A 17,726-nucleotide genomic window follows, 5' to 3' on the forward strand; every position below is an offset into this window, starting at 1 on the left:
AATTTCACAACTAATCAGTGTTTAAAATTGTGGGGTGCCCCATAAAACAGAAAGGGTTTATTCCTCTTTCAGTGTGCTAGGAACAGGGTCTAACTATGAAGGAAACTGACGCTGCAGCATTGCTGTAATGGAAGAGAGCCTGTATGTACATAGGTGCACACAGATTTATATCACATTTAGCCAGGATAAATTGCTTCAATAAATTCTTTTCCTAGGAGAAGCCAGCTGAAGCTGATGATTGGGTACTGGGAAAATGAGAGCTTTATTCTTCTTCACACAGCCCCAGGACAAGGCGGGTTTCTGGTTTGTTTGTTTTAAATACATAATGATTTTTTAGCACTTTCTGGAACTATGACATAGTGCAAAAAATAAATATCAAGTAAATAAAAGTAAATAAATGCAAAGACCATGGCCATTACGACTGAAAATTCAGAACATTTCTGGAAAGCAATGCATCTCTGGAAAAATTCCTAACTGCTGTGCTGGAGATAATTTCACTTCCTAGTCCCAAACCCTGCTTTCCTAATATAATCATAAAATGAAAATTTTATTTCAACAAGATCCTGTAGCGTATTTTCAACCAGGAAGTAAACTACAAGGGCTAGGGCGGATATAACATAAGAAGCAGGTGAGATTCCTTCCTTTTACCTTGTTTCTGTTATTTGGCTAAATCTTCTGTTCTCTACCTAGTTAGAGGAGAAAAGGGGTGCTTGCTGGCTGAGAGTAGGGCAGCACTGGCATAGGAATTGACCGGATAAACTCCAGAATGGTTTCCCTCCAACCACAAAATTCAAAATTTAACTTGGTTTTGTACAATCATATCACAATATATGGCTTCCAAATTCATTTAACTGCATCCTTACTAGGAAACAGAAGTGAAAAATCACAATTTTCTAAAAGAAAACAAAAGGCAAAACCAAGCTGAGGGAAAAGTATTAAATGCAACAAAGCAACCATTTTCAGGGCTCAAATCTGACAATCACTAACTAGGATTTCCTGCTTCCTTCCCACTTTACTGGCTTTTTGTTTTGCCATTTTCACTGAAAGGAGGATGACAAAGGAAGGAAGAAGGCCCTCTTTCTTAAATACCCAGAATTATTCTGAAATCATTCCTCAGTATCTTGCTGCTTTTCATTTCCATCATTATTGCTTTTTCACTTTAAAGTGATTTGTCTTTTTTAAGAATTAAATATATTACAAAAATAATAATCATCTGTTCTCCTACTTAAAAAAAAATCCAGCTTATATCTTTTCAAATTCCGTTAGCTGTATCAATTGCTACATACAAGGAATGCCATTGCTTATTTCTAACTGATAGATAAAACAAATCTCTAGTTATGAGAGAGGTCAAATTGATGCCTTCTCAAGAACAAAAAGCAGCTCATTTCTGTCATATAAACAGGCTGAGACAAAGGTGAAATCCTGAATAAAGATGCTGCCATTCACTAGAATTTAACTCACGGCCCATTTGGAACTATACTATTTGACAAGTTGATCACATGTCTGGGTATGACACTCAAATGTGTGTCTGCTCCCCGATCTATTCCTCAGGATGAAACTCAACATTTTGTACAACTAACCAATAAATGACAGCAAAGGATACACACATTAAGAGACATTTCCAGGAGGAAGTGAGATGCTTCCAGAGGAGATCTTAGAACAGGAAAACAAAGATGAAGAAAAAGGCTGTTCCAGAGGCCAAATCTGCAGAGGAAAAGGCTCAATCACTAAAATGCATAAATGATAAAAATTACTATTTACTCAAAAGAGAGAAAGTTACTTGAATGCTGGGAGAGAAGTGAAGAAAATCCAAGGTTTAGAGACTGGTTTTTGATAACTAGGATAATTTCATAAAATGTATGTTAAATAGTTTTGTCAAAGCCAGAAGTATATCCTAAAATGGTCAATGTACAAATAAGAAAACTGATTTTCTATGTATGTAATTTTATATATTTATATATATATATGCATATCTATCATTTTTCCTTCTTTTTTAATAGAAAGAGAACGGAGTCCGTCACTGAGGATGACAAAGTCAGTTCTCTGGACCCAGTTACAATGCAATTATTTCTTTAGTAACTAACTGCTGTTCATAAAATGGCCCAACTTTAGTTAAGGTATAAAAGCCACATACAAACACACCCAAGAGCCTCTTCTTAGGTTCCTAATAACAAAAAGCAGATACTGCTAAGTACAAAAATTGAGAAGGGCATATGCACCATTAATATCAAAGATTCATGAAAATCTAGAAGGGGTTTAGACTAGCTATCATTCATTCATTCAAAAAACATTACTAGGGAACTAAGTGCCAAGCAAAGTGGACATAAAAATAAAAAGACAATAATCCTTTGCCAAAAAAAGAATCTTTCACTCATCTGTGTCAAGAAAAACTAGAGCTGGAGAGTAGTTAAAGCAGTAAAAAAGAGTTTTTTAGTCAGAACTATTGCAATAAGAGAAAGGAGACCTCTGTATAGAACTGGGCTCAATTCTGAATACATCATGTGCAAGTGGAAATTTATAGCCAAGGACCATGGTGGGGGTTAATGGATGGAAAAGTACTAAGAGGAAACATCAGGAGAAGGGGGGATTCTGACTAAACCAACCTAACAAGAGTCTTGCTAAAAACAGGCTAGGATGATGATACATAACCTAAGGGACGGTGAAAGATGAAGAACGTGATCAGATATGAGGGTGATCCGATACTGATGGTGAGGGATTCTTGCTAAAACTCGATCTTACAAGAAAGTACACTGATAGGGGCGCCTGGGTGGCTCAGTGGGTTAAGCCGCTGCCTTCGGCTCAGGTCATGATCTCAGGGTCCTGGGATCAAGTCCCGCATCGGGCTCTCTGCTCAGCAGTGAGCCTGCTTCCCTCTCTCTCTCTCTGCCTGCCTCTCTGTCTACTTGTGATCTTTCTCTGTCAAATAAATAAATAAAATCTTTTTAAAAAAAAAGAAAAAAGAAAAAGAAAGAAAGTACACTGAAGGGCCTAAAAGAAAGTTCAGAAACCTGCCTAAAGTTTCAGCAGACAATGAATTTTTGTCATTTGGTATGAGAGATGCCAGGTAAGTGGTAGGAATGATGACTTAATTCACAAGTTCAATTAGTCAGAGACTGATCAACATACATACTAGATCTGTTGCTATTTCTTATTCTTTGTGGTCATTTATCAAATTCCTTTGCTAGACCACTCCAGAGTACAGGCAAGAGCACAAAAAGAATGTATATAAAGTCTTGGTAAAAGATTTGGCAAGGATAAAGTCTGAAACTAATAATCACAATTTACTTTCTAGATCAAAAAGTAAATATGGTCAGTTTTAAAATCCATCAATTCACTGAGGTGCCTGGGTGACTCAATCGGTTAAGCATCTAACTCTTGGTCTCAGCTCAGGTCTTGATCTCAATCTCAGGGTGGTGAGCTCAAGCCCCAAGTTGAGTTCCACACTGGGCATGGGGCCTACTTTAAAAAAAAAACAAAAAACAAAAAGCAATAAAACCTAAAATTCATCAATTCAGTGCCTACCCACACTCTAGACCCCAGAATTCAACAGTGAATGAGACAGACAAGGTTTCTACTCTTACGGTGCTTATACTCTAAAAGGAAGAGACAAACACGAAGCACGTAAACAAAATAATTTCAGATTAATAGCAGATAACTGCTATGAAAGAAATGAAACAGTGATATGTTAGTGGCCATGAGCAGGCTATTTTAGTTTCATGAATAAAAAGAAAATGGCTGTATTATCTGTGACCAAAATGGGAATGGGATAGAATACAGAGATCTAGGTTAAAACTTCTGGAAGCCTTTCCTTTCATAACACAGTTTATTTTTGGTAAATACTTATTGATTTAATATGAAGCCAATATTTAAGTATACTCTGCTGAAATTCTACTCTTATCTTCCTGGTTTTTTTTCATAAGCTGCCAGCTGGGTCCACAAACAACCGCTATACAGGTATTTATGTATTTAAAGCTAAACATATTTGACATGTTTTAAATACATATTCTTTTTTTTTTTTTTAAATGTTTTATTTATTTATTTGACAGAGAGAGAGAGAGATCACAAGTAGTCAGAGAGGCAGGCAGAGAGAGAGGAGGAAGCAGGCTCCCTGCCGAGCAGAGAGCCCCATGCGGGGCTTGATCCCAGGACCCTGAGATCGTGACCTGAGCCGAAGGCAGAGGCTTTAACCCACTGAGCCACCCAGGCACCCCAATACATATTCTTCTTAAGTCGTATTTTAAGTATATACAACTACTTTGTGCCTAAGGCACTTGATGAGACTATACTCCACCAACTCCGTGCTTTCCTTATCATCCAAATAGCATAGAGGTGACTCCACAGCTTTCGGTTAGTGTTAAAAAATGGGGAAAAGGAAGATTATTTGTCAAGTTAACCTTTCATTGGCCCTTGAAAACAAAACCTAGGCCAGAGCTGTTAAGATATATTTTCATGTATAAAAGAATGCAGCAGAGGGGGGCCTAGCTGGCTTCCTAGGTAGACATGCCACTGTGGTTGTGGGTTTAAGGAGTTGCAAGTTCTTGGGGGTTCTGAGTTCAAGTCCCACATTGGGTGTGGAGCCTACTTAAAAAAATAAATGAAATAAAATAAAATGTTCTTAAAAAAAAAAAAAAAAAAAAAGAAAGCCACAGAAATTCTTACACCTTCAGTTGTCTGGGTGACTCAGTCGTTAAATGTCTGCCTTGGGCTCTGGTCACAATCCCAGAGTCCTGGGACTGAGCCCCGCATCAGGTTCCCTGCACAGAGGGAAGCCTGCTTCTCCCTCTCCCACTCCATCCCTGCTTGTATTCCCTCTCTCACTATCCCTTTCTCTGTCAAATAAATAAATAAAATCTTTTAAAAAAAGAAATTCTTATACCTTCATATAAGACTTTTGGAAGTACATATTTGAACAATCTTTCAGGAAAGCAATCTGGCAATATTTATATTGTCTTAAAATGTTTTATATCCCTTGAACATATCATTCTTTTTTCAGGACTTTATTCTGGGGTTAAAGCCCAAAACATGGACCACTTATATATTAAAAGGTTTATCATAGTCACATTTATAACAATAAGAAAAAAAGAACAGGAATTAAATGTTTAAGAAAAATGGATCAATGTAAGATACTGCTTGACAAGAGACTATATTTAAGTTAAGAATAACATTTCTGGGGCACCTGGGTGGTTCAGTGGGTTAAAGCCTCTGCCTTTGGCTCAGGTCATGATCCCAGGGTCCTGGGATCAAGCCACACATCAGTCTCTCTGCTTAGCGGGGAGTCAGGAGTCTGCTTCTCTCCCCACCAACTTGTGATCTCTGTCAAATAAATAAACTCTTAAAAAAAAAAAAAAGGAGTAACATTTTCTGAAAGCTATTTAACGACATAAGAAAATGCTATATATTTTATAGGGAAAAAAGCAGGATATAAAATTGCATATGCACCATAATTCCAAATCTATAAAAAAGCAAACAAAATAGGGGTGACTGGCTGGCTCAGTCAGTAGAACATGCAACTTCACGACTCTTGATCTCAGGGCCATGAGTTCAAGCCCCACATTGGGCATGGAGCCTACTGGGGGGAGAAAAAAAAAAAGGCAAACAAAAGAATAAGCATATAAAAAGATAAGAGAATTAGCATCCAATGTTAATAATGGTTATCTCTGGATAATGGTATTCCAGGTAATTCTGTTTTCTTCTTCGTACTTTCAGCATTTTCTGAAGTCTACACTGATCACAGATTGCTTTTAAAAAAATAAAAATAATATAGGGTAATCTAATAAAAAAAATCTACAAGTTAAAAAAAGGTCCACGCCTGGTACACTCTTATAAAGCACTAGACAGTATATTTAAAAATCATGCAAGGCTGTTCATTCTCTACTACAATGCAACAGAACCAACTGACAAATTCAATTCATTTTTTGGACTACAAAAAAATCTTTCTAAAATTATAAACTAGCAGCTTCATATGGAAATAGACATGATGGAAACATATCGATACACAGGGTAATCAAGCAGTTCAAGATAGTTCCTCCTTTGTTACTTCAAGAACCCATTTTCAGAATCCCATGAATGCTCCCTAACGAGTCTTACTTATATCAAACACTTAGAAATTGCCCCAGCCATTCATCACAGAGAGAATAAAGAGAGCTGAAACCAAGCTTAGCAGGTAATAAATGTCTTTCAGTTCAGTTATAAACAAGCTAAAAAATGTAGACAGGCACCCAAACAGAGCTCTATGGGCTCCCTTCCCTTATGATATTAAAAAGAAAGAAATTATATACAAACAGTTCTCTTCCAAGAACATAACTTTGGATACCAAGTTTCAGACTCTAAGATAATTAAGCTGCTACTAAGCAAAGAGTACAAACACCAAAGATCTCTACCACAGCAGTCTCAACATTTTATTCTCCATAGGATACTCAGTGTTGCTGTGATTTGCATTACCTCTAGAAAATTGATTTAAGGAAAAGATGTCAGTAAACATATGAACTGTGAGACTATAAGGCATATTATGTGAACCTCAGAAAACAAAGACGACTCAAGTTTTACTAGGTAGTAGATTATTTAGGAATTGAAATTTCTGTTCATAAATTTTGGGTTTGTTTTCCACTGTATTACTTAGCATAAAAACAGTTTAGCATATATTATTTCACTAGTAGGTAAACCAACTGCCCCAAAGGGATTATACAGAAAGCACATATATCACTATAATCTTAAACTAACTTGCCTTACTGTTTTATATCAGAGTTTTTGTAAAGCACTTTGCTTACAGACTGGAAAACTGAGGTAGAGAGTTAGAAAAAAAAAATAAGACAAAAGATGAGTCAAGAGGTTAAGGCTCACTTGACTCAGAGTTACCTATTCTCACACACTTCGAAGAAGATATAAAAACGGACAGCACATCTTTTTAGAACTCCTGAAAGTTAAGGACACCTGGGTGGCTCAGTCCTTTAAGACTCTGCCTTCAGCTCAGGTCATGATTGTAGGCTCCTGGGATGAGTCCCACTATGAGATCCTTGCTCAGTGGGGAACCTTCCTCTCCCTCTGCCTGCTTTCTCTGCCATGTGTTTTCTCTCTCTGACAAATAAAATCTTTAAAAACAAAACAAAACAAAACCTCCTAAAAGTTGTACGATACAGGGGCACCTGGGTGGCTCAGTGGGTTAAAGCCTCTGCCTTCGGCTCAGGTCATGATCCCAGGGTCCTGGGATCGAGTCCCGCATCGGGCTCTCTGCTCATTGGGGAGCCTGCTTTCTCCTCTCTCTCTGCCTGCCTTCTGCCTACTTGTGATCTCTGCCTGCCAAATAAATAAATAAAATCTTAAAAAAAAAAAAAAAAAGTTGTATGATAACCTGCCTATTGTATAACTACTTCCAACTGAATTGTGTTACTTCCAAAAATTTACACATAATAGATGTTTCTTATATGTTTATTATACAAACGAATGTCCAGAAATATGAATCAGGAGGGACTACAAATTCTTGAAGCATTTTTTTTCTAGAAAAATTAAATAATGTTCATAGTTTTAACATTAAGAGTGTAATTTTTTTTTTGTGATGGACAGCAAAGTAAAGTTTACTGAGCGATAGAAAAAGCTCTCCAAGAGGGAGGGGACCCAAGAGGGTTGCCCAACTTTGCCCAACATTAAGTATATTTTATTATAATAATTTTTAAATTCATAATCCAGTTACAGTATATGTCAAGGATTGGCAAACTTCAGTCAGTGGGCCAGATCCAGCCTGCCACCTCTTTTTGTATGGACCACAAGCTAAGAATGGTTTTCACATTTTTATTTTTATTTTTTTATTTTTTTTATTTTTTATTTTTTTGGTTTTCACATTTTTAAATGGTTGGAAAAAAAACAAAAAAAGAGTATTTCATGACACATAAAAATTACATGGCGTTCAAATTTTAGAGTCCATAAAAAAGTTTTATGGGAATACAGCCATGCTTATCCTTTGCATGTTGTCTATGGCTTCTTAGGTGCTACAATGGTAGAGTTGAATCCTTACAAACAGACCTCATGCCTGCAAAGCCTTATATATTATCTGGCCTTAGTTTGCAAACTCCTGGTATTTATAAATAACTATTATTAATTAAAATACATGGGTAATTAGGAGATCCCAATTATGACAAATGTAATCATTAGTAAGAACTTTTATAATGTGACTATCCAATTTAATTAATAATAATTTTTTTTATTTGACTACAAATTTTTGAAATTAGGTTTTCTTTTCTTTCTTTTTTTTTTTTTAAAGTAGACTCCACACCCAGCATGGAGTCCAACACAGGGCTCAAACTCACTACGGGGAGATCAAGACTTGAGCCACCACCAAGAGTCAGACACTCAACCAACCAAGCCACCCAGGCGCCCCCCCCTTTCTTTTCAGTCAACTCTATACCCATTGTGGGGCTCAAGCTACAACTCAAGAGTAATATGCTCTTCTGACTGAGCCAGTCAGATGCCCAAGAAATTAGGTCTTCTAAAAATAAGGTTAATTAAGCTAGCTCCATAGCTCTCAACCTTAACATATTCACTTGGGCACCCTGAAAAATAGATTCCTATGCCTCCTGGATTTTCTTGGCTTTGGGGCCCAAGAATTTACACTTTAAAAAAACACCCTGGGTAATTCCGGTGCAAATGGTCAGTAACTCAGCCTTTGAGGGATACTAAAATGGTTGGAGAGCTTATAGTTCTTCCATATAGTAAAGGGCTGTATTTTTCCAATTTGGCACTATAAGACAGCAGTTCTCAGAGTGGGCTCCAGGGATCCCCATAGATTCCTAAGACCCATTCAGAGGGTTCATGGGTGTTCAAGTCATATATGGATGAAAGATCTATTTAAAGAGCAAGATAGGCTAATTCATTTTAATGTAACAGTATTAAAAATTCAGAGATGTGGTTTTGAATTCTACACAACAGTCAACCATTTAAGAAACTACTCCATTTTGGATTCTGGTATAGTATCAAAGAAGAAAGACTATCTGAAAAGAATCTTTCCGTTTCCTGGGCTCCTGGGTGGCTGAGTTGGTTGAGCATCAGACTCATGGTTTCTGCTTATATCATATCTCATGGGCTGTGGGATCAAGTCCCACATCCAGCACCTCACTCACCAGTGAGTCTGCTTTAAGACTCTCAGTCTGCCCCTTCCCTCCTCAAATAAGTAAGTCTTTAAAAATAAATCCTTCCGGGGCGCCTGGGTGGCTCAGTGGGTTAAAGCCTCTGCCTTCGGCTCAGGTCATGATCCCAGGGTCCTGGGATCGAGCCCCGCGTTGGGCTCTCTGCTCAGCAGGGAGCCTGCTTCCTTCTCTCTCTGCCTGCCTGCCTCTCCGCCTACTTGTAATTTCTGTCTTTCAAATAAATAAATAAAATCTTTAAAAAAAAAATAATAAATCTTTCCTTTTCCTATTAGTATCTGTGTGTGAACCCAGGTTATCTTCATACTTCAACCAAACATACTGTAACAGACTGAATACAGAAGCAAATATGAGAATCCAGCTGTTTTCTATTAAGTCAGACATTAAAAGGTTTGAAGCCCTGCCCCCCAATTTTTCTGACACTATAGTAATTATTTATGTTGTTATTTAGAAGTATTTTTTCAATTTCTCCACTTTAATTTCTAAAATGCCCAATATCAACAGATATAACCAAGACAAACCAAAGTCCTTTAGAGTCCCCAACAGTTATGAAGAGTATAAAGGGGTAGGTAGGTATTGAGACCAAAAGCAGTTTGAGACCCACTGCTTTAAGAAATACACAAACAGGGACACCTGAGTGGCTCAGTCGGTTAAGCATGTGCCTTCAGCTCATGTCATAATTCCAGGGTCCGGGGATCGAGTCCCACATTGGGGGGGGGGGGGGTCCTTGCTCAGCAGGGAGGCTGCTTCTCCCTCTGCCTGCTGTTCCCCCTGCTTGTGCATGCTTGCTCTCTCTCTCTCTGACAAATAAATAAATAAAATCTTAAAAAAAAGAAATACAAAAACAGTATAGTACCCTGGATTGATCGAAGGGAAGGTTCAAATTAATTTCTGGATTTTGAGCTCTGACATGCAAGGGACAGGTTTCAAAAAAAAAGGAGCCAGTTTAAATAGATCAAATACTTTTGTATCGAATGACTAAAAACAGATGGGAGTGAGAATTAGGCTGAATCATAAGTTAGACAACACATGGCCAAACCTTAGAACCTATATGGGAACAGCTTCATATAGGCAACTATTTGACTAGAACTTTTTTTTAAGTCTCTCTAGGCTTTCAGAGGATTCAAGGAACTATTTTAAGCTATCCTCAGAAAGGTTAATAAAAACAAAGAAGCAAAAGCTTGCTAAAGTGACAGCAGGAAGCAGCGTTAGAAATAACAAGAGAACACTATATGTATCTATGTTTGGCCTCAATACGCATTTTAGGAGTTGAAAAATTCCTGGAAACTGGAAGGCTGTCAAAAATCTAACCCTGTGTTTTGGGTTTTTTCCTACTCATTTTCAGATAAAGTATCATTCCTAAAACAATACACCAGTAGTGATCAACCCCGAAACACTAATCCTTAAGGATAAATTTAAAATCTTCATGCACTTCCTTTTTTTTAATGGACTTAATTTAAATACACTACTAACAACAATAAACTGGATAGACTTTAATATTAAACCCTAGTATGAGTTAAGTCCTAGATAGGAAATTGCTACAATACCCCACAATGACAATCATGGAGATGCTTAAAAATTCTCAAGGAAAAAAATCTGTTTTCTAAAGACTGTCCCTATACCGGCAACACAGTGATCTGTTTGGGGTATTCTAATGCTCACTGACTGACTTTCAATAATCCCAAACATAGATGTGTAAAATATCAGCAAACGACTGCTTGCCTATAACTTAAAAAAATAAAGAAAATGGTACTACTGTAGACATATTACTACCAGAAATACCAAAAAAACCATGTTAAATAAAACCAACATGGTGTTACTCAAGTTTGATAAAGCTTAAATAAACATTACTGGCAAGAAACTTGGTGCCAACACAAATCATTTACAGCAGTCATACGTTCTAGCCAATAAATCATCCTGTTTTTATAATATAGTCTGGCATATTCCTTTTCAGAAAGAATGATTATGCTCTATTTTTTAATCTGAAAAAAAGTAATTTTTCTACTGCATGGTAAATTATAAGTCCCAAATATAATCTGACCAATTTAGCATATAAATCTTCTTTGTCCACTATGTCAGCAAGAAGCACTATAACAGATAAGATATTAATAGGTAATTCCACTCAAAACAAGTTGGAATTTGTGAGCCGGTGCGGCAATGGTGGAACAACACTGTTCCATGGAGGCCCAAGCCACAAGCTCACAAAGTGACTTTTTAAGCTAAATCTTAGCTCTGGTTACGCTTTCACAAGTTGATATTTATTAAGGAAAAATGCATTCTTGAACAGAAAAGAGAAACCTTTTTTTTAAGTAAACTCTACACCCAACATGGGGCTCGAACTCAGAACCTGAGACCAAGAGTCGCAGGTTCCACCGACTGACCCAATCAGGCATCCTGAAAAGAGAAACTTTTTATATACTCGGGTTTCAAATGTATGAGAACATTTAGGATTAAAATTGCAAGAAGATGAGAAAAAGCTAACAAAGTGAAGTTGTTTGTAATGAGTTTTGTTCTCCGATTAAGATTACTATAGTTTAAAAAAGAAAAAAAAAAAGATTACTATAATAACTCACATTTGCCTTAGTTGGGAATCTTTCCTACATGTCTGCCTACAAAGTTCTAAAAACTAGGTAACAAATTTGTCTTTTCATAAAAATTTTTCCTCTCTAAGGTAGCCAAGCAGTATACCTTTACTTTCAAAACCAAACTGAATTTTCTTCATTGTACACAAGCAGTGGGTATATTATTCAGACACATCCCCCCCACACACACACATACACTTTCTAAACAAAAGGAATAAACAAGGGAAGGAAAGAAAACAAAATACTATGGCTTAAGGGGGTAGGGAGACAAACTATTTCAACACAAAGTGTCCACCAGGGAAATTCTGTAGAGAAAATATCATGATGAAATATTTTAAGACATGAAATGACCCCAATGCAAAACTTTGTTGTTGTCGTTGATTCTTGTTTTGTTTCTTGATCAAAGGAGTTATTTCTTGACATTTATGTTCCTTACTTTCTGTTTAGCCATTCCCACTGGGTCAGTAGAACCACTTCAATTTCATTTTCTTTACTGTCTACTTTTCTTCGATAGTAAGTTCTTTGATCTGAGTTTCTATTTATGAATGTTTGGATTGGAAAAGACCTTGAGGGGTCATCAAGTCCATCTTCTGCTTTTCAGGAGAATTCATAACTAAACAACCTCAAATGGATAAGAAGCTATCAAAAGATGTACCCTGTCCCTAACAGCATGCTACTTCATTCCACAGAGACATTTCCATTCAAAATTTTCAATTTTTTAAAAGTGAAAGTAAAAATTAAAACCCCAAAAGAGGAAGGTGCTTTAAAAATGCATTTATCAGCTAAAATTGCTCAAACTTAAGTTCAACTATCAGGTCTAAAATTAACACACAGGAAAGTTGTTGGCTGCCAACACAGTCTTTATTCCCTAGAGATGTCTTCTGATGTTCTGGCTTATTTCTAGCACAATTTTACCTATAGCACAGAGCATGACAAACTTAGCCCACCACATCAATAAACTATAATAATAAAAGGCAATTGTGTGTGAGGGGGTGTGCTTTTTCTTAGAGGTAGTGTAGGTTTTTATTCCAAACAAAATGAAAAGTTAGGTCTAAATTGGAGATGTCAATATTATGGGGAGGCTATGATATAACTGCTACGTGGATAATAGTTTAATTTTTTAATATTAATTTAAAATGCCATGTCTTCCTAAAAGATCCCAAAACAGAATTTCATTTGATAAGACAAAATATGCAACTATGCAGAAACACTGTTAATCATTCTAGAATTATTTTAAAAAATAAAAATAGGGCGCCTGGGTGGCTCAGTGGTTTAAGCCGCTGCCTTCGGCTCAGGTCATGATCTCAGGGTCCTGGGATCGAGTCCCGCATCGGGCTCTCTGCTTGGCGGGGAGCCTGCTTCCCTCTCACTCTCTCTGCCTGCCTCTCTGCCTACTTGTGATCTCTCTCTGTCAAATAAATAAATAAAATCTTTAAAAAAATAAAAATAAAGGAAGCAGGACCAGCAATATTGGAAAGGGGGAGCAATTTTACTTTAAAACATAGGGGAATTATTAAATAGATGTCTTATAAACAACTGGCAAGTAATGTAATGATTTATAAACACTAGCATGACCTAGCTAGGTAGCAACTAATGTCTAACTTCATTTTTTACCAGGTCACTAGCCTAGGAGCTTAGGGATAGGTCAGAGACAATATATTTAGATTTCAACAGGATACTTCTTAATATTAGACAGGAAATATAGGTTAGATGATAAAACAGAAGGTGAATTCATAATTGAATTTTACACAAAAGGTTGATTGATGGATTAATATCAACCTAATGATAGCATGCTGATGTTATATGGCACTGCTCCACCCTTATTTCTACCAGTGATCTAAAACAAAAACATAGATGTTTATGTCTCATTTATCAAATTTATCTATCAAAGATACAAACATGAGGATATGAGGAATAGCTAAGAGGCCAAATAACATTATTAAGCTAAAACAATAAACCCAAATTAACAAGATGGCAATCACAAGGATAAATGTAAGGTCATCAATTACATTTAAAAAATCAATTACACAAATTAACGCGCTCTTAGGCTTTAAGAAGTACAGAGCACAGCAGAAAAGAGGCCATACTCTCCCCCGTACTTTGTATTGATCAGATTATACCTGAGGTGTTATATTTCAGATCTAGATAAGAAACCCTAAATACAGGCAACCCAGCTAATGAGGCCTGAACTTTATTAAAAATGGTCATTTAAGGAATGGCTAAAATAACTTGGGATATTTATCCCACTACATAACTGTCATCAAATACTTGAAGGGCTACCATGCTGACAAGGAATTAGGTTTGTTTATTATAGTTGCAAATGGCAGAACTAAAGAGCTTCAGCACAATGTAAAGAATTTTCTAAAAGTAGACCTCCAATAATGGAATAGGGTATCTGTGAAGTGGGGACCTCTTTCTTATTGCATTAGGAAGTGAAAAGACCCACCTGCCAGGAATTCCAAATATGACATATTTTCATGTGTCATGAATATACCTGGTCCCAAAAGAAGCCTCCTTCAGGAAGGCAACATTCAAAAACTGATGCTTAAAAACTGTTTTCTTTGACATGTTTCTAAATAGATGGAAGACCTTCTTCTTTTTATTTTTTTAAGTTTGTTTTTGTTTTTGTTTTTGTTTTTTAGTATTCTCTACACCCAATGTGGAACTCGAACTCAAGACCCGAGATCAAGAGTCACATACATGCTCTACTGACTAAACCAGCCAGGCACCCGATGGAAAATTCTTTCATGAACTCTCAAATCATAGTGCCATTTTTAGAGAAACCAACAGAAAAAAAAAAATTAATGCTTTTTCTTTTTAAATGAATGCTGCATTTGTTTTTCTGAAAGAAACAACATCTGTACCTTAACTTTAGTACCTTTATCAAGGGATAAGGGACAATTATATGCCAGCCTGCCAACTAGCCTCCAGAAGAGAGCTGTCTTTGTTATACATTTACATGGCAATGCTATTTGCTCCACCTAAAACTTCCTTGGAAGAAGGCTCCTCCTTCTCAGACGTGGATGAGGCTGCTGTTAACACTGACTACCTCCTACTGTAGCCTAGGAAAAACTCCGTCTTGACATGTACAAAACAATAACTTGTGAGAATTTCAGAGCAGCTGTGTTCAGGCAGAGCCAGGGACTTTACTTGAGGCAAAGCAGCAGCTTAAGAGTTGGATGAAAAAAACAATTTTCATTTGGAGCTGGAAGTGGAGAGAGGAAAGAAAAAGGAGGTACAGTAGCAGTGTCCATTAACATTTAAAAGCCACGGTAAATAAAAATGCTTAAAAATTACAACCCTGGAACTATCACAGGGTGTAACTTGATCCACTAGTTTAAAAACGAGCAGTGTTGACACTTCCTAGCTTTCTGCTAGGTGTTAACACTGATGAAATTAAAAAAAAAAAAAAAAATCTTGCATTTTGATAGTGCCCCAGTTAAAGCCACCACAAACTCGAGAATGGAAGAATAAAACAAGGGACTTTGCTCTTTCATTGGGTATTTTTTTGTTCTGCTGCCAGGCAAACTGTGAAAAGGTCTGAATGCCCAACAGCACCGCTCTGAATGTGAAATACTGGAACTCAATTCAGTAATTAATGCTAAAGGGTTAGTAATTAATTGGTCTCAATGTGTTGTAGGGGCAACTTTCTGCCTAGGAGAAAAGCTTCAAATGGTTGCTGAAAACCAAAGGTTAATACAAAGCAACATACTCTGGTTTCTCTTCATGAAACAGCTTTACCGGCATTTCAGACATTATTTTGCTTCTCAAAAGTAGAAAGATAAGAGAAGGATATAAAAGACAAATCTATGCAACAGCAAAAAAGTTCTTAATTAATTGGCTATATTAGTTTAATTCATTATTAAATAACACACACCTATCAAACAAAGGGCAAAGGCTTGTCCCTTTGCTGTACAGAATTAAGAACAAACTGGTAAGACTACTTAGTATAGCTGCCAAACTTTTCTTTAGCTTCTTTTCTTACAGACATGTTACATTTCGCAATAGCCTCCACTTACCTTACATCCTCCATGTTTAAGTACAAATTGTGTTTGATTTCCCCAATCCTTGCCCTAAGATATTATGACATATCTTTAACTTCTGAGTTTAGACACAAAGGAAGAAACTGAAAATTTTTCACTTTCCTGAAATATATGTCCATCTTATTTACAACGTTTAAAAATATTTAATATAAGCTAACTAAAACTAACCACAACCAACCATTTAACAGCTCCAAGAATATGAGTGGATAAGACACACATTTAACAAAACAAACTTCAGTTTAGTATATTTTTCTGTGCTTATAATAACTGTAAAGACCAATGTCATTACAAGAATTCTTACACTACTGCAAGGTTTTTAAATACAAGAATCAAGTGAGCTTGCCCAGAAACCTTGCACATCCCCACAAACCTACACTTACTATGACACAACCTTCGGAGATACTAACACACTATTAAGTAGAAAGCAAACTTTTAAAGTTAGCAAAGTAGCAACGCAGCAATCTGGGTAGGAGGTGCCCTGGGTAGTAAACACCCCAGTCAGAGAACATAACAAGCAATTCAGAGCAACATGACTCCCAATGGGGTTCCAACTTGTACCGCTTAAGTCACAAGCCCCCATCCCTGAGTTTAGGGAGGGGAGTGTAGGAAGAGAAGGGAGAAAGGAAATCAGAGCAGAAGTGATGAAAGTGTTCTGTATTTCTCCTCCTCCACCCCTACCTCACTATTCTTGCAAGCTGGTCGCCAGACTAGGTGCCATATACAGCAAATGTCCCAAATCAACATCCTAGACTGCTTCTGATATCTAGGCTAAAGACCTGTATATATCAGCTGTCTCCTTTCCAAACACCTCCTTTACTCGTCTAAATTCCCTTACACTCTTCCCAAAGTGATGCCTTGGCGCGTAAGCCCACCTCTGTGAAGTCTTCCTAAACTCATTCGCTGAATTTTCTCAAAATTCATACTTTCTCTCCGAAATCATGCCCTTATTTTTTCATAATTTTCAAAATTCAATCGAAATGCCATGACTCCCATTTCCAGTGATTTACCTGTACCTATCTTTCCATCCAAACCTAATGCCACATTTTCACCTACTGTTCCCTACCTCCTGCCTATTACCCTTGGCTCTTCAATGCCAAGCCCCTAACCCCACTTTGATAAGCCTGAGTCTTCAACCAATTTAGTACCCCTCCCCTTCCTCCCATTCCACCCCATCCCATTATCCTCCCATTAGGCTCTACTAGGCTTCCATTCCCTCAGGATTCAACTCCCCTCTTCTTGCCACGCCCTGTGCCCCCCGGGGCTACTTACCCCAAGTTCTCCCCACACTTCAGGCCTCTGGCCCCGCCTTCCCCCCCAGAGGAAGAAGGCGGTAGGAGGGAGAGAAGAGGGGCGGCACTCCGCAAGGTAAAGACGATCTCTCATTAGTGTTCATCGCCGCCAATCGTAGCTTCCTTCTCTTTTATTGGTCGGCGTTAGTCCATGCCCCACCCACTTCCTCAGACAGGGCCCGGCCACCGCCTCAGCGCCCCCGTCCAACATAGACTGGGAGGGGAGACCCGGGCCTGGGACACTGAGAGTGGCCAGAGTTGAAAGAGAGACTCCGCCAGATCATGGACTACTTAATGTTAAAAGAACTCACCCTCTGGTAGCTCCGTCGCCTCCCGCCCGCCCGCGTTCGTTCCCACAATCTGTCTCCAGCTCCTTCTTTCCCCCCTCAGCGGAGCAGATACTTTCTTCTCGTCCGGCCAGGGGCGCTCACCTCTCGCGAGATGTTGGGGGGTGTGGGGAGGAAGGGCGAGATCCGTAGGCCCTAAGTTGGAAAGGGGCCGAAAGGCGGTGCTCCGGAAAACAGAAGGGGCCGGGCTTCTGGTGGGCCGGGCTGGTCTGGAGAGAGGCTGAGCGAATTGGCTACAGACAGGTTACACGTGTTTGGCTGCGCAATATAGGGGTTAAAAAAGAAGAAAGGGAATCCGTTCAGGTGCCTGTAGTAGTGGAGATCCAAAAAG

The 17,726-nt window shown here is 37.9% G+C and overlaps 1 protein-coding gene across 8 annotated transcripts in view; it reads right to left on the minus strand.

Moving 5' to 3' along the window:
* Positions 1-17,499, minus strand: part of ATF7 (activating transcription factor 7) — an 87,319-nt gene extending 69,820 nt beyond the window's left edge. For 3 of the 8 annotated variants that reach the window (XR_006819680.1, XM_046012804.1, XM_046012798.1), the window contains exon 1: positions 17,360-17,485. The gene's annotated coding sequence lies outside the window, so the exon portion shown is untranslated. Of the gene's footprint in view, positions 1-1,607; positions 1,677-15,735; positions 15,790-16,437; positions 16,821-17,028; positions 17,340-17,359 lie in introns of those variants that run through there. The other 5 variants (XM_046012800.1, XM_046012803.1, XM_046012799.1 and 2 more) reach the window with 5 other exon arrangements.
* Positions 17,500-17,726: the final 227 nt, after the last annotated feature.

The sequence above is a fragment of the Meles meles genome, chromosome 7, assembly GCF_922984935.1.
Source record: "Meles meles chromosome 7, mMelMel3.1 paternal haplotype, whole genome shotgun sequence".
NCBI lineage: Eukaryota > Metazoa > Chordata > Mammalia > Carnivora > Mustelidae > Meles > Meles meles.